This window comes from Camelus ferus, chromosome 2 (assembly GCF_009834535.1).
Source record: "Camelus ferus isolate YT-003-E chromosome 2, BCGSAC_Cfer_1.0, whole genome shotgun sequence".
NCBI classification, from domain to species: Eukaryota; Metazoa; Chordata; class Mammalia; order Artiodactyla; family Camelidae; genus Camelus; species Camelus ferus.
Window position 1 is genome coordinate 44,849,573 of NC_045697.1, and position 23,952 is coordinate 44,873,524.

At 41.1% G+C, this 23,952-nt stretch overlaps 1 protein-coding gene across 1 annotated transcript in view; it reads left to right on the forward strand.

Annotated features, from left to right (window-relative positions):
* The window catches only part of LOC116659141, a 417,506-nt gene that overhangs the window by 131,027 nt on the left and 262,527 nt on the right, over positions 1 to 23,952 (forward strand). The window lies entirely within an intron of this gene.

Genomic DNA, 23,952 nt, shown 5'->3' on the forward strand with positions numbered 1-23,952 from the left:
TTAGTTTATGCGCTTCTGTTTTCTTTGTGGGTGGGTTCGCCAGGATGAGATTCCATTTCCCTGATAGAAGTGTGTTTCTGGCCTCCCGTGTGTGATTAATTCAGAGGAAGCCTTTATCTGTTGTGATCTAAATGTGTATTTGTTTTACCCTCAGCCAACAAGACAATTACAAATGTTGTCTTGCCTGCAACTACAGGCTTAGAAATGCAGTTGTCACCGTGAAAGCCGCAAAGCATATGAGATCCAGGCTCTGGGCTGACACTTGACTAGCTGAGTACATGCAGGAGCCAGAAAGTGGAAAATTTTTTACAGGAGGTGATGAATGCTTTTCTGCCCCCCACAGAATTGGCAATGGGCTTTGCTTGGGCCTGAATTTAACCCAGAATTGTTCCTGAAAGTGTGCGGAGTGACATAATCGTAACTTCCCTACAATACCGTATGCCCAAGTGTAGGTACTGCAAGAATACTCGTTGTGGGGAAGTGTCCTGCCTTCTTCCTCCTGCCTCAGGGTTCTCGTGGACCCCAGAAGCTCTGGTGGGGCATCTGGGACAGACTCTGACTGGACAAGTGTCTCATTCTGTCTTCAAGAACTGGGATAGGCCGGTGCTCATGGGGGAAACTCAAGGGTGGAGTGTCTGTCTACCTTGCCATCCTGGGGAAGGTGGAGCCCCCTGGACCATAAATCCACATCTGTCATACTTACCTGCCCCAGACCCATTCGTCCTCTACTATCACATGTTTCTCATTCATAGCAAGTACCTTTCTGCCCATAGTTCTAAAGACAGAGATGATAATGAAAATATACCGATAACCGTGCCATCTTTGTTATTAAAGCTGAAAAAAATGTGACTTAGGGGGTGCCCTTCCTAGTGACAAGCCTGAATATTTGATGCTATCTTGAGATGGTTCCTCAGGGAGCAGTTTTATGTCATTTTCTTGTAACTGTCACTCTAATGTGCTGAAGGGAAGGTTTATTGTCATTTGCATATTCTGAAAGTTTACTGAATTTTAAGAGATGTGTGCCTGGGAAATAGCTCGTCTTGATATATTTAGGAATTCAGTTTTTTTTTCCCCGTGGTTGGAACTGCCAAGCCTGGCTGTACTCTAATCATTTATTTAATACAGCTTTATGTGGATTTAGTCCAAGCCCTTGGAATTTAAAGAGGTATGACCCATGATCCCCTTACACAGTAAGCAGAGGGCGTCGCACATGCAAGCGAGCACTTGGAGCCCAGAACCCTCAGCAGAGCCTCTGCCAGGTCCTCTGAGGGGAGTGAGGAGGGAGGGAGGAAGAGATGACCAAGTCCCCTTGGGATACTTTCCCAGTGGGAGTGGTGCTTGAACTGATTTTTTGTTTTTGTTGTTGGTTTTCTTTTTCTCTTCTTTTTTGTGAGTTGGAGATGATTAGGTGTTTGAGGTACTGGGGATTGAACCCAGGAACTTGTGTATGCTAAGCACTCACTCTACCATCTGAGCTATTCCCTCCTGCCCTGAACTGGGTTTTGAGGAATAATTAGGAGTTTGGAGGATGGGGAAAGGCAGTGAAGACCACCCCAGACAAGGGGCAAAGCCCAAAGAGGCAAGGAGATACACAATGGGGTCTACCTGTGGATTTGTAAAGTGCTCTGTGGGCAAGAAGGCACTTAGAGATTGGGAATAAGCTTTGTATGATAGTCTAGGGGATTTGAAACTTGGACAGGTGGAGCCATGGAGAGCTTTTAGGCAGGAAATTGAGTGTAAGAGTGGGCATCAGTCAAATACTGTGTGTGGAGGGTGTGTGAGATGAGAATGAAACTGTGGCTGTAAACAGGTCAGCCAGGAGCCCTGTAACCTCTGAGGGAGCAGTTTCAGTGGGGCGGTGCTATGGAACCAGGCAGCAAGGAGTGACAGAGCAGGTTGGAGGTCAAGAATGTTAGCAATAAAGAGAGAGGGAGAGTGCGGTTGGTAGAGAGAGAGCGAGGATGGTTAGGGGAAGACAAGCTGGTGAAGATTGTGTAAGAATCACCACTCTGATGAGCATTTGTTGTTTGTATGTTCTTCTGGACTTCTTTGATGTGCTTGACCCCCACTAATCGCCCCAGGTTGAGATGAGCATTGCTTGGACTTTCTTCCTGTCTTCTGAAATATTAGAGAAAACTTAGCTGCTTATATATTTGCCTTCCCTTTCTAGACCGCAAGCAATTTGAGGGCAGGGTTTGTGTTTTATTAATATTTGTAGCCCCCATTCCTGGCACTTAGTAGGTACTCAAATGGGGTTTGTTGAAGAGGGATTGAATAATGGTATAAATGTTATAGGTTGAAGGGAAAGGAACCATAGAAACGGAGAGGTTGAAGATGGCAGAGAGAAGGGAGATATTGATAAGAGGAAATTTCAGAGGGTAGAAGGGGATAGATCCTCCAGAATAGGGGTCAGCAAACTTTTCTGTAAAGGCCTGAATAGTAAATGTTTTAGACTGTGGGCCAGATGGTCTTTGTTACTCAGCTCTGCCATCACAGTGTGAGAGCAGCTGTCCACAGTAGGTCAAAGAAAGGCATGGCTGTGTTCCAGTAAAACTTGGCTTATAAACACAGGCCCTGACCCCTGCTCTAGAAGATCTGGAAGGAGAGAGAGACTGGCACTGGCTTGAAAAGGTGTAGAAAGAAGGTGAGAGAAAAGGAGGGGAGGGAAGTTGCGGTAGTTCGTAGGAGAAAGGCTGTGTTAAGAGAAGAAAGGGTCAGAAGTGGGGGAGCAGGGTTTTAAGGAGAATGTTCTAGGAACGAAACCAGGAGCATTTCAGAGTAAGAGTAGGGCCAGATATAGAGTAGATAGCGTGGTCGCAGCGTGGTTATGTGAATTTCACCACTTTAATAAGAGTGTCCACTTCCCTCTTCCCTCAGCTTAGTGTGCACCTGCGTGCCCTGCCCTAGCATGGGCATAGATGCTTTTCCAGGTTATGCGACATCAGTACTGATCCCTGTCACCTGGTAGGGTGATCCTCATCAGCTCCCTCTCCATCAGGAATGAAGGAATGGCCTCTTGCTGTGGGTAGGATGGTGAGTGCCGATTTCAGAGTTTGTCATTTCTTGCATTAGGGCTGGGGATCCACCACCCAGAGTTCTCCTTCTTTCCTAGATGGTCCAGCACTTCCAATTTTTTTAGCCCTTAGACATAAAGGATTTACTACATCCCATCTCAGGAGATAGAACATTCCACTTGCCCACCTTATCAAGGGGCACTGCTATGAGGACAGTCTTCAAGTGATCCCTGTACCTTCTCTTTTTGACCTGTAAACATCCATTCCATGTCCAATACCAGACACCAGCACTGCCTGTTTTCTACTGGTGACTACTCTGATTTTCTCTTCTGGGATTCAAGGGTTCTCACCAAAAAACAAACAAACAAACACAACAACAACAATAAAAGACACACACACATAAAAACAAAAAAACAAGCAAACAACCATAAAACCCTCAGTAATTACAAGACTCAGCAGGAGCACCCAGGTGTGATCCTGGGCAGGGACTTGGTGGTACTCGCTGTGGACTGCCATGCTGGACTGCCATTCCACGTTCCCTCTAGTATGCTCTACACTGGCTGCCAGATTAAAACCTTTTAAGATTCTCTTCCCAGTGTGATTTGAATCCCTGCTGTGGGACCACTAGTAAGAGATTTGATGTGTAAAAGGAGCAGGAGTCAACCTGTGAGGTCCTACCTTCCTGATTCGTTGGCTTTTGCAGCTGCAGGGCTCTCTCCGTCCTGGTGGAGGAGGCTTGGTTCCATCAACAGTTCCCTGATGGGCTGTTTCATCCTGGGGACAGGAGCTTTTTAGGTCATGACAGAGGCTCAGCAATCATGGGAGCTGTTCTTGGAAGCTTGACTTAATCTGTTTCTTTGTTTCCTTTAATGATTGTTTTAAGCATCTAAAACCCAGCAGTAAAATATATTTTTTTGCTTAAACGAGGTATAGCAGTGTATGTTGTCTGCAACTGGACCTAAACGGATACAGTATCCCACCAGGCTGGCAGGTCGAGCTAGGAAGTCGAGAAAGAGATGGCTGAGTTTTGTCAGGCTTGATGAGTGGGAGAATAGATGCAGTGGGGGTTAGGAGGCAGGACACGAATGCTCACTGAGATGGTGAAGCCAGGTGGAGACTGAGAGAGCTGCGAGGGTGGGGAAGCCTCCTGGCACTGGGAGGTGTCCATGAAGGTAAAAGTTGCTTTCACTGGGTGTAAACAGGTGAGGTACACCTTGGTGTTAATCAGGGAAACATACCAATACTTTCGTCAATCTCCCAATATTGCTATTATTGGGGTAACATTTAAATTTCACAGTGCAGTGAAGTATGTCTGGAAACTTAAATAAACCTCTTTTAGACACCTTGTAAAGATTTGTGTGTGTGTGATTTTGCGTAGAGAACAATAAAACTGGGGAGAGGCACATGCTAGGTAATAGCTGGGTTCACTCACCAAGTTCATCATCAAGGAGCTGATGGATCTTTACATGTCATGGCCCTTTAGGGGTCACTTGCAAATAGTGAAACCACAAATACTAATGGTGTTTGTATGTTAGTTGTTGGCTTGTTTTTTAGTTAAACTAATACATTAGATAGTAAGTATGCCAGCTAAATCTTTACTTTGCTTTTTAAGTACTTTGTATGTTGATCAGAAACTTGTGATTATTTAATGAATACCTGATAACTGAATTGTTAGCCCTGAATTGTAATTGTGACCTTAAAAGTAATTGTGACCTTAAAAGTCTGTGGATAAAAATGAAGTCATCTTACCATTAATGTCCCATTTGTAAAGCCTTAGCTGCTATCTTGTGTCTCGAGTGTCTTGGATTTCCCTCAACCTTTCCCTCATTTATAACTAACAAAGACCTGGGTTTGTGTAGGTGGCAAATATTTTTATGGAATTTAGTCAGATGATAAGGAAGTGGATCTATCACTTCTGTTCTTCCAGTGAGTTTCATATTTAAATAATTTGTCACAAACCAAAGGAACTGGAATGTGTTTTATTTGCGTGGCTTTTATCAAGTGTTTGAATTTGTTGCTGACAATAAAAATCAAGAATTCTTAGCAGAAAACCAGGTTTCCTAACGCCATGGGTGCTATTCCTGGCTGGGGCGGAGTAGCCGCTCTCCCAGTGGCAGGCCGTGGCAGGCCGTGGCGGCCGTGGCAGGCTGTCTCCAGGCAGCCCCAGACCCACCTCCTTCATTTACCATTGCCTGCCTGACTCCTGTGGGCATTCAAGTTTATGACCCATATAATAGCTATGATTGAATAAATAAAAATTGTCACCTAGAACTGGAACATGGGGTCCTCTTAAAAAGTCACGATGTTAAGAATATCCAGCCATTGGTCATAAAAATTGTATTTGTAATGTAATCTTCCTGGTGAAAAAAATTATTTGGGTTTCTGTTCTGGGCTATGCAGATTTTGAAGATTCACCAATTAATTTCTATACTACATATCATCAACCTATTTATCCAGCATCCATTGAGCACTTTCTCTTGCTGAGTTATTATTTATGCAACTTGGAAAACATTTTCACAACCGTAGTATTTGTTTATCTGATCCCTCTGTGTGATCCTCTTAGCTCGCTCATTTATTCCATCATGTAGGAGTATCTATCTTTGCTGTGTTCCTAGGGGAATGGGTTCGGCTCTGTTTCCTCCTCTTTCCCCTAGAGCATTGTTTTGTGCACTAATATCTGTATCTTTTTCCCTCACTCTTTTAGCTTGAAAAATATATCACTTAATCATGAAGTGTATGCTTAGAAAATGAACATATACCTCCAGCCACTGTTTTAATAAAACATAAACAAAAAGCCAGTATAGCTCCTGTACTATAGATCAAGGAACTAAATTGCTTCATTTATTCATTCAGTCGTTCACTCTGCAGATACTTCTCGAGCACCTAATGAGTGCCTGATTTTCCAGATCCTCAGGATGCAATGGTAGACTAAAGAGAACAACATTCAACCACACTCTAGCAAGGAGACGGCAGTCAAGAGATACCTTATACCTGGTCAGGTGGTGCCAGTGCTATGGAGAACGGTGATGGAGGGGCAGGTGATCAAGTCCCATGGGTGCTGTGCTAGATGGGGGAGACAAGTAAGGCCTCGATGAAGAGGTGACATTTGAGCAAGAGACCTGAATTAATTGTGATGGGAAACCATGTAAGGAAGACGTGTTTGTTTTTACGATGGGAGACCCCTGAGCATCTACGTATATAGGTGGAGAGCAGAGGAACTGGCTACAGAGAATGCCTGATCAGTGGTGGGCTGGTTCCCAGGCTCAAGTTCAGGTTCACATGACCAAGGTGGTACACAGAGCTTGACTGTAACTATGGCGGGCTGTTGTGGTTGCCCTGCCAGGGCCCCTGGGCTCCTTCCCCTCTCCCTGACTCCCTCCTGCTGGTGCAGAGTATTCACTGCAGAGTGTGTATAGCACACTGCAGAAGTGGTGCGTGCTGGCTTCTCAGACATGTGTGATTTGTGGTGTACCTGCTTTGGTGTTCATTTGAGTCTTCCCAGGAGCACATGGATTCCAGGAAACATGGTCCACATATTTTTGAATATGTGATCTCACCAATATGAATATCTGAACCCTTACTTGGGGACGCATCAGTGTTTATTGGAACTGACGGCGGAAACTCTGGCTCTGCAGCATCTTTATGTTCAGAATCCTCCAGGTGCACGTTTGGATGGATATGCATTTAGTCCGGTGTATCTATTAAGAGGGCTAATTTTGACAGGCAAATGAATTTGTGATACCCCATTGATCAAATGACAAAAGCACTCACTTCCCCATACTCCAGAGCAACTCGTAATGACTTAACTGTTTGGAATTATCATTCTCATGTTAAAGACCTTGTTACTTCTTGTAACACTGATTTACCTGTTTTTCTAGTAGAGAGGGTGGTCCACCATGGAGTTCTAACTAAAGCCCATTGATAGTAAGTATTCCCTTTGTCAAAAATCATTTGCACCCTAAGTTAGAAAATTATTAGATTATTGTTTTGTTCCTACTTGTGCTTTGGCATGATTTTAAGCAGCTCAAAACGCTACCTCATCACCTGCTCTGCCTCTCATTCACGGTACTCCCGGATCCGGGCTTTCCTGTTTCCAGCCTCAGTTTTTGAACTTGCTGTTTGCTCTGCCTTGAACAGTCTTCCCAAGACCCACATGGCTGCATCCCTCATTTCCTTAAGGTTTCTGTACAAATGTCAGCTTTCGGAGGCCTCTCCTGACCACCTTCTGTTGAATAAATTCCCCACCATGGCACTCATCACTTTTGCTCTGCCTTGTGTTTCTCTATAGCATCGTCACCATTGGCATGCTGTTTACTTTCTTGGCTGCTTGTTTATTGCCTCCCTCACTAGAATGTAAGCTCTGTGAGAGCAAGGACTTTGTTTTGATCATGGCTTGCATCCTGAGTTCCTAGACCTATGTTGCACAGAGAGGAGTCAAGCAGTATTTTAAAAATAGAGCTATGATGATCATGGCTGGTGAAGTCAAGTTCGAGTTCTAGACCCCCATTAGCAGCACATGCTCACCAACTGAACCAGCTGCCATAGAGATATTGGAAGCCCAGAGTAAGCACTCATTCCAGCCACAGATTTGTACAGGATGGTTTTCTTTGGATATGGGGCTATTTTCTCTTAGGAAAGAGAAATTTGCAGGCGTGACTAGCAGACTATATTGGAGTGGATCTCTGAATCCTTGCTCCTCCAAGTGTGGGCCGCCCACCAGCAGCGTTGACATTGCCCTGAGCTTGTTAGAAATGCAGGAGCTCAAGGCGCACCCAACCCGCTATATCAGAATCCTTATTGTATACAGGTGATTCCTCTGTATAACTAACGTTTGAGAAGTATGGCTGTAAATCACCTGACTGAAATATCAGAAGATGTCTTCTAGAACTTGGTCACTTAACTTGGTTTTGGAAATCATCATTAGTAAAGGGGACATTTTAGATATCTTCTATTCCTTTTTTTTTTTTTTTCCCAAATTGAAAACAGATAGGGATTTGAGTTGGTCACTTAATCTCTCTGTCCTCAGGTTCTGTCTCTATGAGGAGGCAGTTGCTCTAAATGTGTGTGTGTGTGTGTGTGTGTGTGTGTGTGTGTGTGTGTGTGTGTGTTGGGGGTGCCTTTCAGGCCCAAGTCAGAGCAGATCTTTGGGTATCTTCAGTTCTACTTCCTCCTCCTCATTTCCAACTTCTGTTCTTCTGGTGATCTGTAGAGTCTCAGACAGAGAAATAGACTTTCTGGGGAAAATGGCGACCACATTCTATTTGAAGAGACCAGTCCAATGTGCTGGTCCCCAGAAAGAATTCCAGCTGATGTGTTAGGTAGGCTGGAAAAATTCGTGTCTGAGCTCTTACTCTGTGTCAGGACCCATCTACGTGCTTTACATCATCAACTTCTATAATCCTACTTGATACAACGAAACAGATGCTCTTGTTCTCATTTAAAGTTGTGGAAACCGAGGCCTGAAAGGTCAGTACTTTGTCAAGTTCACCCAGTTACTGAGTGGAGGAGCTGGGATTCCAGCCCAGGTAGACTGGCCCCAGACCTAGGCACATCACTGTTTCTGAGGGAGAATCTTGCAAATTTACTACTATCTGTTGGAGAGAAGTGTGGATTAAATGCTGGTCAAAGGCGATTGTAGGTTCTTCAGTGAGACAAAGTATGAAATGCTGAATTTTGAGCTGAGTGATCAAGCTTTATTTCGTTTGAGGCTCACATTTAAAGCTTTTGTTATGCGATGCTGCTAATGTGATTTTCCAGTGCAGAAACCCTCCGGCATGTCGATCATGTTGTATGTATTATTCACTGTGACTCTGGCAAGTAGGATGACTGGAGATTGTTAAAGCTGCTCTTGAGCCGCCTTCAGGGGATCGTGAGCATCACGTGGAGGCAACACAAGGGCAATTCCGGGGCGATTCCACCCCTAGTAGGCGAGGGGAAGAGGGGAGAGTGAGAGGGAACCCATGATGTGTGTTTAACACCTTGCTGGATGTCTTACACACATTGCCTTGTTTAATCCTCACAACATGCCAGGGACAGTGTATCATCTCCTCCATTTTACAAAAGAGGAATACCAAGGCTTGGAGCCATTACATACTTGCTTTGAATCTTACAACTAACTGCTAACTGATGGAGGCAGGATTCAAACCAGGTTCACTTGCTCTCAAAGTTTATCCTCTTCACAGTTTAGCATTTTGGAGAAATACTGGGAAGGTGCACATGGTGATATGTTTAAAATATTAGAAATATGGCTTTCAAGTGAACATATTTAAAAATAGGTATTTCCACATCCTGGTAACACGATGCTACCCTCACGGCCTCCCAGCTCAGATTCGTTGACAACAGTAATATCAGTAAATTAAAAAAAAAAAAGATAAATGGTTTCCAAAGACATCACTGATTGACTAAAAACAAGAGTAGTGAACAATTGGTTTACTTGTAGTCAAACACATTATCTATTGCATCACCAATCCTGCTAAATTATCCATTTGTTCACTTTATTTGAGGGAGAGTTTGGCTTTGCAGGGAGGTACTTGAGGCTGTAAATACACATCTCCAGGTACCTTCTTCGCATTGTGCTCCGCAGCTGATGTGCATTGATCTGTGCTGTAAATAAGCTTGGCAGGAAATCCACCCCAAGACTTCATTCCAGTAATTTGCTTCATTGGATGAAGTTGCCCTGATGCTGGTGAATTCTCCAAATTAAAAGCCCATGCTGACTTTACTTATCCTTGTGCTCAGCCCGTCTCAAGTAAGGGAACTTTGATCCAAACAGGTCGGGCTAGCCACCCCTGTGAGGTGGATTTCTTGACATAGTTCCAGGTGTGTGGATAACGCAAAGTCTGCAGAGGAGAGGAGAACCTCCTCTTACTGGAAATGCACTGTATTTGTCACACTCCAGAAGGACGAAAGTCCAGCCCCTCAGCCACTGGAGGCCTGCTGGCTTTCTGCATTTCACAGAGCGCCTTTTCCGGAGGCAGCGGCCCCCGAAATTGCTAGGGAATCAGCATACTTCCTGCATTCTCACTGTAAGTGGTTTCTGCCCTTTGAAATTAAGGATTTCCTGGAAGTCCTCAGAGCAACCCGTTCCTGTGCTGCATCTTCGTGTGACCTTTCTCAGATAGGTCTCTTAAATGGAGTAATCTGGGGACAGATTTTGGAATATAGAGTTATTAAGGCTGAGGGAGTGATCATTCTAATGTGAATCACCCATGCAGTGTCTGGTACAGGATGAAGAGGGAGGCCAGTCAGGTCTCCATGCCTTTCCCCAGCTGGGGCTTCTTAAAATGCTCCCGGTTATTCTTGAGTGACAGTGTTTTTCAGCTTCCCGAGGCAGCCAGCAGAACTCTGATGTAAAAGGATTTGTCATTTTGATTCTAGTCGAAATGAAGCATTTTGTACAGTACATGAAAAAATATAGAAGTCTTTTCAGTGGATGAACAGCCTATTATCCATAGCAGAACTGCTGTGTTTTATGTCTGTCTGGGAATTACCGATGGCAGCGGCAGCCCGGGCGGGGGGCAGCCAGGCTGCTGCTAAATTGTCGAGGCCTGGAAATGGATGGGAGCTTTATTTTTTAAAGCATGTTCAGTTGGTGCCATCGTCTCCGTTTTCTAAAGTACAAATGAGCTTTTTGCTTGGAAATCCTGAGGGTGAAAGGCAGCCCCATAGACAGAGGAGACCTTCCCCGACTGCCCGTCAGTTTTGGAGCTGGAGCGGAATGATAGATCAATCTCGCATTCATTCCGCTGGTGACAAAGCCCCAAAGATGCCTCTTTGAAACCTATTTACTTCCGCAGGATGATCTGTCAGCATCCCGTCTTGTCCGTGATTAACACTTTGAGAGAAGATCAGTGCCTTTTATGACTAACATGTCTTAATTTTGGCAAGAACACAAAACAGACTTTATGGGGACTTACTACAGCTTTGGTATTCAGACGTCATGACCACCCAGGTTTCAGCTGGCCTTTTTCGCATCTTGGGTATGAAAACCCTGACTCCGGAATGGGAGACAAGAAAAAATGTAATCACAGAAGGAGTCGTTTGATGTTGTGAGGAATCTGGAGTAATCCTAATGACATCAAGCTTTCTGTTCCTTATCCAGGGTCTGCGTCATGGGGGTGTGGGGACATGGGGCTGGATTGAAGAAGGGCCCCACACTTGGTTTGATGCCCTATGGTCACCTTCTTGAAATTCTTTTTTTTTTAATTTTTTCTTCTCTTATTGATTTTTTAATGAAATTTTGTTCATTCTTTTGTTTTCGTTTTTTAAGTTTTTCAGGGGGAGGTAATTAGGTTTACTTATTTATTTATTTTAATGGAGGTACTAGGGATTGAGCCCAGGGCCTTGTGCATGCTAAGCATGGGTTCTACCACTGAGCTATACCCTCCCCACTACCTTCTTGAAATTCTTAACTTTTGAGCAAGAAGTCCTTCATGTTTATTTTTCATTAAGCTCCACAAATTATGTACCCAGTGCTGCTTGTAATTTAGTCTTAAAAGATGGTAAAGCAGGAATTCTGACCAAATATTCCCATCACTCATGTATTACCAGTTGACTTTCTTTTTGACTTTTGTTCTGCTTTTGTCCTTCTGTTTCTTCCATACAGAGAAGAGATTTGTATAATGTATGGATGAGACAGATTAAACTTGGAAAATGGAAATGATGATGGTATCTAACATAGGATGGTTGGGAGGATTAAATTAGATAATGCTTATAAAACATCTAGCATATTACATGGCAATGATAAGGACTCATTAAGTAAGAGCTATACATTTTATCTTTTACTGATTTTCTCCAACACCTTATTATGAAAAATCTCAAACACAGAAACGTTGAAGAATTTTATAGTGAACACTCATAATATGTCCTAGATTCTTCCATTAACATCTTACTAATTTACTTTATCGTATATTTATCCATCTATCTGTCTCTTTGTCCATCCACCAATCTTATTTTTGTGATCCATTAAAGTTTCAGACATGAGAACACATTTAAATATTTCAGCAAGTGAATCATTAACTAGAGTTCAATATTTGTTTAAGTATTTTTCTTTTGAGGTAATGTACATAGAGTGAAACACCCAAAGCTTGTGTGTATTCACTGGGTTTGGCAAATGCTTGTACCTGTTTAATGCAAATTCCTATTAAGTTACAGAATTTTCATTACCCCAGGAAGTACGTTCATGCTCCTTCCCAGGCTGTCCCTGCCCCACTCTCCACCCCCAAAGGCAACCATTGTTCTATTTTTTAACCTTGTTAGTTTTGCCTGTCCTATAACTTTATATAAATGTCATCATACAATATATACTCTTCTGTAAGGCTTCTTCCTTTCAGCATAGTGTTTTTGAGATTCATCCATTGTAGTGTGTGTTTGTTTCTCTTGCTGAGAACTAGTTAATATATGATGATACCACAGTTTGTTTCTCCATTCTCCTGTTTATGGACATCTGGGCTATATTTAGGTTTTGGTTATTATGAGTAAAGCTGCTATGAACACTCCTGTAGAAAATTTTTTGTGGAATTGCTAGGTCAGGGAGTAGGTGTATATTTAGTTTTATAAGAAATGGACATGAATTATCCTAAAGTTGTTGTACCCAGTGATATGTTGGTAAATGTTTATCAACTGATTCTCCAAAAAGGAAAAACAAACAAACAAACAAACAAAAAAAACCCAAAAAACAAGGAGGAGGAAAAGTAGGAGGAGGTAGAGGAGGAGGAAGAGATGGAGAAGACAATGATGATGAAGACTACCCATAACAACAAGTGCAAAATTGCCAATTTCATGATGTAAATACTCCCATTATGGCCAATTTCAGGCTACCAGTGTGAAGTCATTAAGAGCTAAGATGGGAAGAGATGTGCAGGACTGAGTCTTGTGAACCAGTGCAAACTAGCTCCTGCACACCACCAGTTGTACTGTTTTATATTCCCACCAGACTACAGGAGCATTTCAGTTGCTCTACGTCCTTGTCAACGTTTGGTGTTGACGGTCTTTTTAGTTTTAGGCATCTTGGTGGATATTACTGGTATCTCATTGGTTTTTTAAAAAATTTCTCTAATGAGAATGCAAATGTACTTATTGGCCTTTCATATAACTACTTTACTAAGAGATCTGCTGAGATCTTACCCATTTTTTACTGGGAAGATCAGCTAAGAAACATTCATTTTCCTCCAAGTGTTAAAGATATTCCCTACCTTTTCTTGCAAAAGCTTTATTATTTAACTTTGGTGAGAAGTGTGCAATCTATTTCAAATTAATTTGTACTTGATATGAAGTAAAGGTCAAAGTTCATTTTTTTGCATATGAATATCCAGTTATTACAGCACATTTGCTGTGACTTTTTGTCTTTGTCAAAAAATTAAAGGAACGTTTCTATTTCTTGTCTTTCTATTCTGTTATGTTGATTTGTTTGTTGATTATTATGCCAGTAACACATTATCTTAATTCTGTAGCTTAATGTCTTGAAGTCAGGTAGTATACGTCCTCCAACTTTATTCTTCTTTTTCAATATTGCTTTGGATGTTCTAGATCCAGTGCATGCATTTTTCCATATTTTCTGCTAATTTCAGTTTGAGAACTTAGCAAATCATCTTTTTTTACAATAACCCGTTCACTTTTAGAAGGTAAAATTCCCTTTTTAGCATTTAGCATATTATGACTATTTTATAAATACTACTACACACCCAATCAGCAATTCTCCAACACTGTAGTAAAATGTTGTCATTGTTACTTTATTTCACGCAAAGGTTAACTAGAGCCAAGGGGTTAACTGATAAATGCCATATGGCTGTTCAGTGAGGTAGGAATCAGGTTTTCTGCTTTTAGAGACAGTGAATTCCATTAAATCCCACTGCCTGAGGTAAACAGTGTCAGTTTTCAATAAAAGGATACTGGATTTTCTAGTGGTCTGCTATCAGGTAAAAGTCTCAGACTGTTTCTGAAGAATAGACATGTACGAATAATTACTGGCTATTTGCAGTGACCCTTTTTGCCTTGCATAACTAGTGTTATAGATTGGAAGGAAGTCTAGTGGACTATTCCAAACAACATCCCCACTCCAGACACCATTTCTAGGCCAAGTCTGAATCACTTCTGAAAATTGTGAGGGATTAAGGGAGCCAATTAACCACACTCCCCTTCCTTTTAAATTCTGAGCGACTTAGAATACACATGGAAGTGAGATAAGAGTCAAACATTGACTCTAATACTGGCAAAGGTGGTTCAGAATCCTGTGGTCAGAGTGGCTTCTTGTGTCTTATCTCTGGGATTGAGCCTCCTGCCCAGGTGCAGACCCTAACGCTGGATGACTGGAGTTCTCCCCAGCCATTGCAGGGTCCATCCTGGGAGCATTCGCACAAGAGGAGGAGAATGGATGTGATTCTTGTATATAGGCAGCTCTGCAAGGGAGAGAGTCTGGAGAGAGCCTTGGCTGTATTACAATGAGCATCAGGTGCCTTCTCCTCCCAGGGAGAAGAAGAGCATGAAAGGGTGAGTAGAGGGGGCAGAGCAGCTTCTTTCCTAAGATGAGAGAGACGTGGGAGGGAGGAAGAGTCTCTGCCTGTCCGCTTCAGTCACGGGGAACCAATCTGTCTCAGGGCTGCTTCCTTAATTTTAAACACCTCGTATTATGGTTAAGTTCTTCCTTATGTTAAAGCTTTCTCTTTAAAATTCTACTTTTTGGTCCTTGTTCTGTTCTCCTGATACTCATGGCATAAATCTACATACTGTTTTAGCATATTTGAAGTTCTTGAGGTACTTTTTTTTTTAATTTTTTTTTTTTGGGTGGGGGGAGGCAATTAGGTTTACTTATTTATTTATTTTTAGAGGAGGTACTGGGATTGAATCTAGGACCTTGTGTATGCTAAGCATGCACTCTACCACTTGAGCTATACCCTCCCCCTGAGATAGTTGTCGTTATATCTTTATTAGTTGATCTCCTTTTAACATTCCTTAACTTTCTCAAATTCTTCTTCTCTTCCTCTTCCTCCTCCTCCTTCTCCTCCTTCTCCCTCCTCCTCCTCTTCTTCTTCTTCACTAAAGTATAGTTGATTTACAATACTGTGTTAGTTTCAGGCATACAGCAAAGTGATTCAGTTATATACATATATTTTATATATTTTTTGGATTATTTTCCATAATAGGTTATTACAAGATACTGAATATTGTTCCCTATGCTATACAGTAAATCCTTGTTATTTATTTTATGTATAGTAATGTGTTTCTGTTAATCCCATACTCCTAATTTATCCCTCCCCCCTCCCTTTCCCCTTTGGTAACCATAAGTTTGTTTTCTATGTCTGTGAGTCAGTCTCTGTTTTGTATACAGATTCATTTGTATTATTTTCTAGATTCCATATATAAGTGATGTCATATGATATTTGTATTTCTTTGTCTGACTTCCTTCACTTAGTATGATATTCTCTAGGTCCATCCATGTTGCTGCCAGTGTCAATTATTCATTCTTTTTTGTGGCTGAGTAGTATTCCATTGTATATGTATATCACAGCTTCTTTATCCAATAATCTGTTGATGGACATTTAGGTTGCTTTCATGTCTTGGCTATTGTAAATAGTGCTGTTATGAACACTGGGGTGCATATGTCTTTTCAAATTAGAGTTTTCTCCAGATATGTGCCCAGGAGTGGGATTGCTGGATCATATAGTAGCTCTATTTTCAGTTTTTTTAAGGAACCTCCATACCATTTTCCATAATGGCTGCACCAAACTACATTCCCACCAGCAGTGTAGGAGGGTTCCCTTTTCTCCACACTCTCTCCTTTAGCAGTCCTTTATTTTCTCAGATTCTGAAATGAACACCATATGTTGTCACCTGCCCAACACCCATTCCCTCACTCTCTCTTCTTCTGTTAACAGCCCTCTGTTTTTTCTTTAGTGAACACCCTTTTTCCTACATGGGCTATTTAGTTGGGTGGGACTGAACACTGCCTCCCTCCACTCCCGTTGCCTTTAGCTCCAGGAGTAGGTAACTGATACCATGGCCAGTCAATGGGCTTGAACTCACCAAAGTTGAGAACTGACAAGAACTTTCACTTTCAGGAAAAGAACTGCATGCCTAGAATATTTATCTTTTGGTATGCTGCAACTTCAAAGCATTAAGGGGGCTCCAAATATTTTATTGAGGCCAAGGTTAGTATCCAGTCAATTTTCAGGAAGAGTCAGTCATTAGCTAAATATTTTGTCAGTTCCACCGGCTTGCTATCTATCATTGGCGTGACCTACAATGACTGGAGAGACAGTCCTTGGCAGTTTGTATCTGGATCCCCTGCCCCTGCCCCTTGATAGCAAGCAGATTGCTAAGAATATGCAGGCAAAGCCCTTTCTGCTGGGTGAGATTGCCTCAGTGAAGCTGGGCTTTTCTCCTCTATAAAATAAAACAAAGTAATCTATACTTCCCTTTGGAGTCCTTTAATGTACAATGAATGATGAAGTTTTCTTATTTTGCCCTCCTTATTTTCCATAATTGAGAATGAAATTTATTTAGTGGACTGTATTGGCTACTTAGCATCTCTACATTACCCAAGGTAATTGTTACTCAGAGCCAGTTCTCAGTCGCTTGCATTTAAAGGTTTATTTTTCTTTTGTTGTGGTTTCTTGGCTTTGCTTCTGGCAGGGTAGACAAATTAATAAGCATCAGGTACTAAAGTATTTGCAATTAAATCTAAGTGGTATTAAAGGTCACCTGTTCCAAGAAAGCTTTTCTTTAAAAAAAAACAACAAAACCCTGCTTAAATCAATGCACATTGTGTATAGATTGTTCTCTGCTGCAATCCCTTTTGCATAGTCAGGTTTGATATATTTTTATGCTAATTTAAAATGGGTAATAATTGCAAGTGTTAATCTTTAGCTTTACCACAGTTCCTTGATTGCTGTCAACTGTATTTTGAACTAGCTTTCTCTGATATAAAATAAGACAGATAGAAATGATGGCATCTATTTTAGCCCCCATACCATTCACTTATTCAACAAATATTAGCTGAGTACTTATGTGTTCGCAGCTGGGGATGTAAAGATGGAAGGTGATGGATTGTCCGCTAGCGGTGTCCCAGTTTGGTAGAGAGACAGAGGAAGGAATAATTGCTAAGCTATGTGATTAGCTCAGCAACAAAGTGATGTTGAAAGTAGAGGGGAGGCTTTGACTAATTCCATGTTGAACCATAGTCTTTAGGGAAGAGATGTGTTTTCAGGGACGAGTAAGAGTTTTTTTTCCCAAAACAGTGGGAAAACAGCATGTCAGGTGGAGGAAGGAGCCTGTGCAAACCAAGGCAGTGTCAAATAATCTTCCTTATTTTGAGAACTATAAGCAGTTTGATGTTTCTGGAATATAAGGTCTGAGGTGGGAGGTCTGGAAGTCTAGGCTGGGGGATTAAGTTGTGAAAGAACTCATGTTCTACCTGTGTTGAATTTTATCTTTTGGAGATAAAATGATGTTTAAAGCAAGGGGAATGAATGACATGATCAACACTAATTTTAATGGAACATGTAATCGGCAGCTGACTATTTATGATAGCATAAGTAATTACACATAAATAATTAAAATCCTTAGATGAAAATTATTTGGCATAGTAAGTAAAAAATAGGTATCAGGCCGGGTCCCATTCCATGGACATTAAGTAACCGTGCGACTTTCAGAAAGTCATTTAGCATCTCTTGGCCTTGGTTTCCTTCTGTTTCCTCTTCATCTGACCAGTGATGCAATTGCACACTTTCCCTGCCGTCTCCTCCAGTGCTAACTAATACTTTATGGATGTCACCCAGTGAGTTTGTTTCCTTCCTCCCCTACATTTTAAGAGAGCTTAAGTGGCAAAGAAAGGTGACTATCTCCAGCCCTGTTCTGCCAATAAAGGATAGGACATGTTCTATTCCCTCGTAACAGGATGGATTATTTTGATTAGCTGACAATTGCTGGGCTTCCTTCAGGACTGTTGTGCTTGGATAAATCTGAAATTTCATATCCTGGGTTCTGGCTGAAAGTTAAAAAATCTGAGAAGATTAAAGGCAGAAATCATGTTTTATTTATCTATCTCCATTCTCCTGTGGTGAATTTTCTTTCTAAAGAAGTGACTGGCAGGAATCTTTTTGGACTTGTTTAATTGGCTTTCTCCATGCTCATCATATTTTCTGTGCATCTCCTTTTCTGTTTCTTCTTAGCTTGAGGTATTCTTTTTCATTTATCTCAAGGGTTATAGATTCAACAGAAAAGGCAGTGAAATAGCTGTTCTGTGTTACTGGAATGAATTGAAGAGGAGGCTTTTTCATGTCTTCATCCGAAGTCAAAATGATATGGTGTCGAATGAGTTGTTCCCAGGGAAAGGAGTTAGCCAATGCGAATGACCTCAGAGAATCAAATACGGCTTGTTGTCATCTAGTTCGCTGGTGTATGAGTTAGGATATATTCATGGTCAGACTGAGTCTTCTCACCTTTATGACACCAAGTCTAATGTGACATGCATAACTTTTGATTAAGTGATCCTTCTGCTTCTGAGTACTCATTCAAAAGGGAGCTGATATGCTGTATGAAGGCTGAGGTCTGGAAATAGGGAGTCCTAAAACGTACTTAAAAACCGTTTTTAAATGATCATAGTGATACAAAGATCACAACATTTTCTATAGGATTAATTTACATTTTTGAATATGTGATTAATGAAGTTTTCTATGAGCTAGACTTCAAGTTCCTAGAAAATCTTACTATTGTGAGATTCACATTCAATACCCTCACTGCTCACTTCAGAAGATGTTTACATAAGGCTGAAAAGAAGAAGAAAACAGCTGCAGATTCTCTTTCCCTGGCTTCATGCAGCCTTGCATAGTTTGCATATGATTTGCATAATTTAATGTCAAAATGTACAGAATCTTCTTCCATCTTTGCAGCTTTCTCACCAGGGTCTTTTAGTCTTTACTTTATTCTGTAAATATCTTAAACTGTGGTTCTTGGTTATATTTACTTGCTCTTTAGTTTCTAGGATAAAATACCTGTAGTTGGAGGAAATCCCATCTTCACTTTGTCTAATAGTATTCATTTATCTATGCAAGTTTCAGTGGATCATTTGGCTTAGGAGTGACTGGTTTCCTCATTATTCCAGGCTTTTAGGTATATATTTACTGACTGAAGTGTGCTGCACAAAGACATTGTTTGATCGGCTTCCTCCACGGGGAAGAGTAATAAATGGCTTCCATTTAAGGAAAATACACATTGTGTGTTAACAGTATGAGGCAAGAGGATGTGGTAGTTAACCACATGGGCGTGAGATGCCAACTGGCTGGATGGGAACCTTGGTGTTGCTACTTATTGGTTATATAAGCTTTGGCGATTATTTAAGCTCTCTGTGCCTCAATAGAGATTTTAAACTATCTATCTTAGACAGTTTGTTGTGAAAACTAAATGACTTCATTCATTTAAAAGCTTAGATTTGTGTTAAAAATATTAGCTGCTATCATCATTTCTTAATAATGATAATAACTCATAGACTTAATGACTGTTCCAAGCCCGCAAGTAATCCTCTGTATCTCTATGCCGCAATAATCGGTAAGGCTGCTCTTTCCTTTTCAGCTTGGTACCACAAAGGGATATGGGAAGAGGGATCTGAAAAGCCTGTTTTTTTAATGTTAAGAAGTCAAATGTAACTATATAAAGCTGAGCTGCTTTTGAGTTAATCTCTGCCCTCTGTCACTTAAAAACAAGCCAGAAAAACCCCAAAACAAAAACAAAACCCAAACTCTAAACACCTGTCCAGTAGCACAATGAAAAGTACTGAAAGTAGTTTTAATTGTAAGTGTCTCAGCCTCTTTACACAGTTTAAGGAAGGAAACAAAAACTCTGTCCCCATCTCTTTTTCTTTCAGTTCTATATTTCGTCAATACATAAAATAATGATGTCCTTTCTGAGCAGTAGCATCTCAGATTCAACGAAATAGGATGTCTCACATGGCATGGTAGTTGCTCCCCAAACTTCTTTCCTCAAAGGACTCTGCCACAAACAATCTGCATCTGTGTGTATCTTTCTCATTGTCTTCTTTGCATTTCTGGATCTCGTCTCTCCTCCTCTCCCCTCTCCCCTCTTCTTCTCTCTAGATACAAATCTTGTTAGCTGTTCTGACTCTTTCTGTCCTCTAATTCATCCTGTACCTCAACTCAGTGCAATGACAGACCCAGACCTGGTAGCTGTCCCAGCCATAAAGACCCATTTCTCTGGTAAAGGAGAGGAAAGGGAAAGGGTATGACTATATTAATTTTGTTTTACAAATCGTTTTGCAAGTATATCTGCAGAAGCATGTTTCCAGGCCAAAACTCACCTCTCCAGCCTGCCTTATCTGAGCCCATTACCACGTAAGTCTACTCCTCTTTCTTAGACATCACCAAGTTAGAGAGCATACACCTGCTCCACCTCAATCTACTCTTGATAGAGAGCATGACTCAATAGATTAACACTGTGGCAGGTCTCAGGGTGCCTGAGATTTATTTTGGAGTTGAAAATAGCTTATGGTTTTCTACAATCTTTCCCCCAATATGATATAATAATAATCTGTGCTTCATTGTTAAGTGTTCGGAACATATAGCAGTCAGTGGGAACTCACAGGAGGAATGGCCATCTTTCTGAGTGGGGAAGGAATTTGAGAAGAGGTAATAATTCAAATATATATTGAACAGATGAGTGATTGCTGAATAGGCATGTTGCTGGGGTGGGGAGCAGATTTAGGAAGGGATTGGGTAGAAATGAGGAAATATAAGACCAATTCAGGTGAAGACATGAGCAAATACACAGAGTCAGGAAACTTTTAGAAGTGCCCATTCAGTGGACAATGAGGAGATTGGCTTTTGTGAAGCATAGGGCTCAAGGAGAGGGCAGGGTTCCTGAGGAAGCCTGCTAAATTTAATTTAGATGTGCTGAGTTTGTATGTCTAAATTACCCAGGTGAGGAGATCTAAGAAAATTATACACAGGTTTGAAATAGTGGTACATCTTTGAATGGAAATACAGATTTGGGAGTTTTGAACAATTTAATGAGTTGTTTGGAGAAATGGAATAATAAAGATGGATGGGCAGATGATTGTTGTCATAGATCATTATATTACAGTTTAGGATTTTAGAAGTAGAGCCGGCCTGAATGATAATAAACTCTAGGATGAGAAAATTAAAATGAAGATGATGCAAAATAATGTTAACTGATCGCTTTTATAATAACATTTGAAAATGCCTCTGCTGTTTTCAGAATGATTTTCAAATAAAATAATGAAGAACATCATAAGAACCAGATTAGGAGTCTGAATGTCTCCTTGTCTAGCTGCCCTGCCTTATTTCTTGTACAACTTAATCCCTGGTAGAAAGTAGCTACTCTTAGGCTCACATAAGCTTTGGCTTCTTTTTAGACTTCTCTAGAAGAGGGAGTGGTGCCTGTAAAAGTGCTCCAAGTGCAAGATAGTTGTCAGCAGTACTACACTGAAGACATTAGAGATTAGCTGTCAATAGGGAATGTTAACATGTCCCAGTGTAGGAAAAGTAATGGTCCAAGGCAGGTCTGAAAGTGACTGTACCTAGAGGTGAGGTTGGGGCCTTCTAAGGACTGCTTCTCGGTTCTCCTCCTACTTACGGTGAAATTCACTTGGGTTATAGATGATGTGGGTACCTGACTATCATCTTCTTGAAGGTGTTAATGAACTTTATACTGCTTGTTCATAGATGATACAAGTTGTCTTGTTCTCAAGTCTTCAAGAGGGACTAGTTTCCAACCTCTCCCTTACTTCACTCTGTGCGATCGTACAGTGATGCCCTAAAGATGTAATGTATTCACCATCTGAGTCTTTTGGAGTGGTAATGGTCTAATCTTGTTTACTGAAAGCAGTTTTTCCTGATCTATATATTTATGTGTTAATTATTAATTATGTCAAGATGATTTTGACCATGATTGAGCACTTTAAATCCTTAACCAGTCATTTACCCAAAAAAAGATACACACACACACACACACACACACACACACAATCAAGGCTAGACAAATGCATTCTCCTTGTTATGGAGGTTTTAGGTCACAAACCACCCTGTAGTCTCTTAAGTCTTCTGGACAGCAGTGAGCATGACCCCTTCCCCAAAGTAGGTCTGAGGCTCAGACTGAAAACATGCCCCTACTACTTGCTCAGCCTCCTTCCTCTAGTTTCACTCTGTACCATTATGTGCATCCTGGTGGTCAGAAGAGGTAAGAAAAGAGGGTGAAAGGAGAAGGAGGACATGTCTCTGGTAGCCTAGCACTAAGGACTAAGGCAGCTTCTACAGAGCTCATTTATCCTGGGTCTGACCCCTAATGTCTGCTTGCCTTTCTGAGGAGGGGATGTGGAGGGGATGAAGGAAGAAGAGAAAAAGAGGGAGGAGAAGAATGGCGCCCCCTACTGTTGGTTAGCAGTTGGGGATCCAACAGGAAGAGGGCAGGAGAGAGAATCCTAAAAGAAGTCAGGATTCTAAATCACTGAATTACCCAGAAGGCAGACCTTTAACCCTTGTTATACCCCTAACGTAACTGTCTGTGATCCAATACTGTCCTTGCTGCCACCATCCCCATCACATGCTTCCCTTAGCAGTGGAAGTAGAAAAATGGGGGAGGAGCTGTGGGCTCCTTCTAGAGATCATTTGTTTGTTTATTCAACACATATTAATACTTACTGAGTACCTGTTTGTGCTGCCATTTTTCTAGACACCATGTACAAACTTACAGTGAGTGAGAAAGAGAGACTTAGAAAAGAAACTGAAATTTTGATTGTTGTCTCTGGATTTAAACAGAATGAAAACTGTTCTCAATTACTCTGATATATTTAATTTTCCTTGTGAACAAGTGCTATATAGAATGTGGGTAGGTGATTTCTACATCGATTTAGAGTCTCTTGCTTCTATATATTTACAAAAAATTTATTGATATATTGTATTGAATTACTATAGATTGGGAAATTATACAAGTCTATTTCATTCTGAGTTAAATTTTGGAGGAGATGTACCAATTTACTGCCTTGGCAGGTTGCTTAAAGTGGCTGTATGGTTTTTAGTCTTCTGATAGCCAAGCTGAAGAGTGCCAGGGTATTTGGCAAGATTTCTGTCCCACTGTGCAGTCAGACAGACATATGTTGAACTGTGGAATAAGCCCAAACCTTTTCTTGGACTGGAGACCTGTAGACCCCATGAGGATGTAAGTCATGGTCACTAATTATAGAACTTTACATTGAAGACCTGCAAATGTGTAGCTGAGATGGTAAGTGTGTGGTTTTCTGTTAATTGAGAGCAGATATGAGCCACTTTGACTGAAGGTAGAGTTTCTGGACTACTGGTAAATTAGCTAGAGATTACCAACACAAGGATGTCCCCATGCTGATTTTTGGCCAGAGAATCTTGGCACCAAAGAAGGCTTTCTTGGCCAGCCCCCATGAACAAACTGGCCTAGAGTCTGACATTGAGAGTTGATAATAATCCAAGACAAAGGTGCACTTTTTGAAGAACATGTGAAGTCCTGATTTTACTCATTTTTATTTCTTTCCATAATTAATTTCTCTAGAAATAGTTATAACTGAATAATTTCTCCTTTATGAATTTCTCTATTAATAATTACATTTGAATTCAGCCCATCTGCTCTTCTGTAATGCTTTCTAAGTGAAATTACCAGTTATTTCTAAAGAGAGAATTGGTATGTTGTTCCCTTTGTTTTTGGTTAAATTTTAGAAGTTGAATTCTGTGTCTTTGGGCAGTTTAGTAAGTTCCACATACTTCTGATGACGGTGTCTGGAAACCTCTTCCTAAGTACTTAGGAGTAAAGAGTCTGGTAGGAATAACTGGATGTGAAAATGTAAAATTATGACCACATTTATCATCTTATAACAAGTTTTGTGCCCCTTGTGGCGAACCTTTCTGTGACTATGAGAGTTTGAACAGCAATAGGTTGCTTCCTT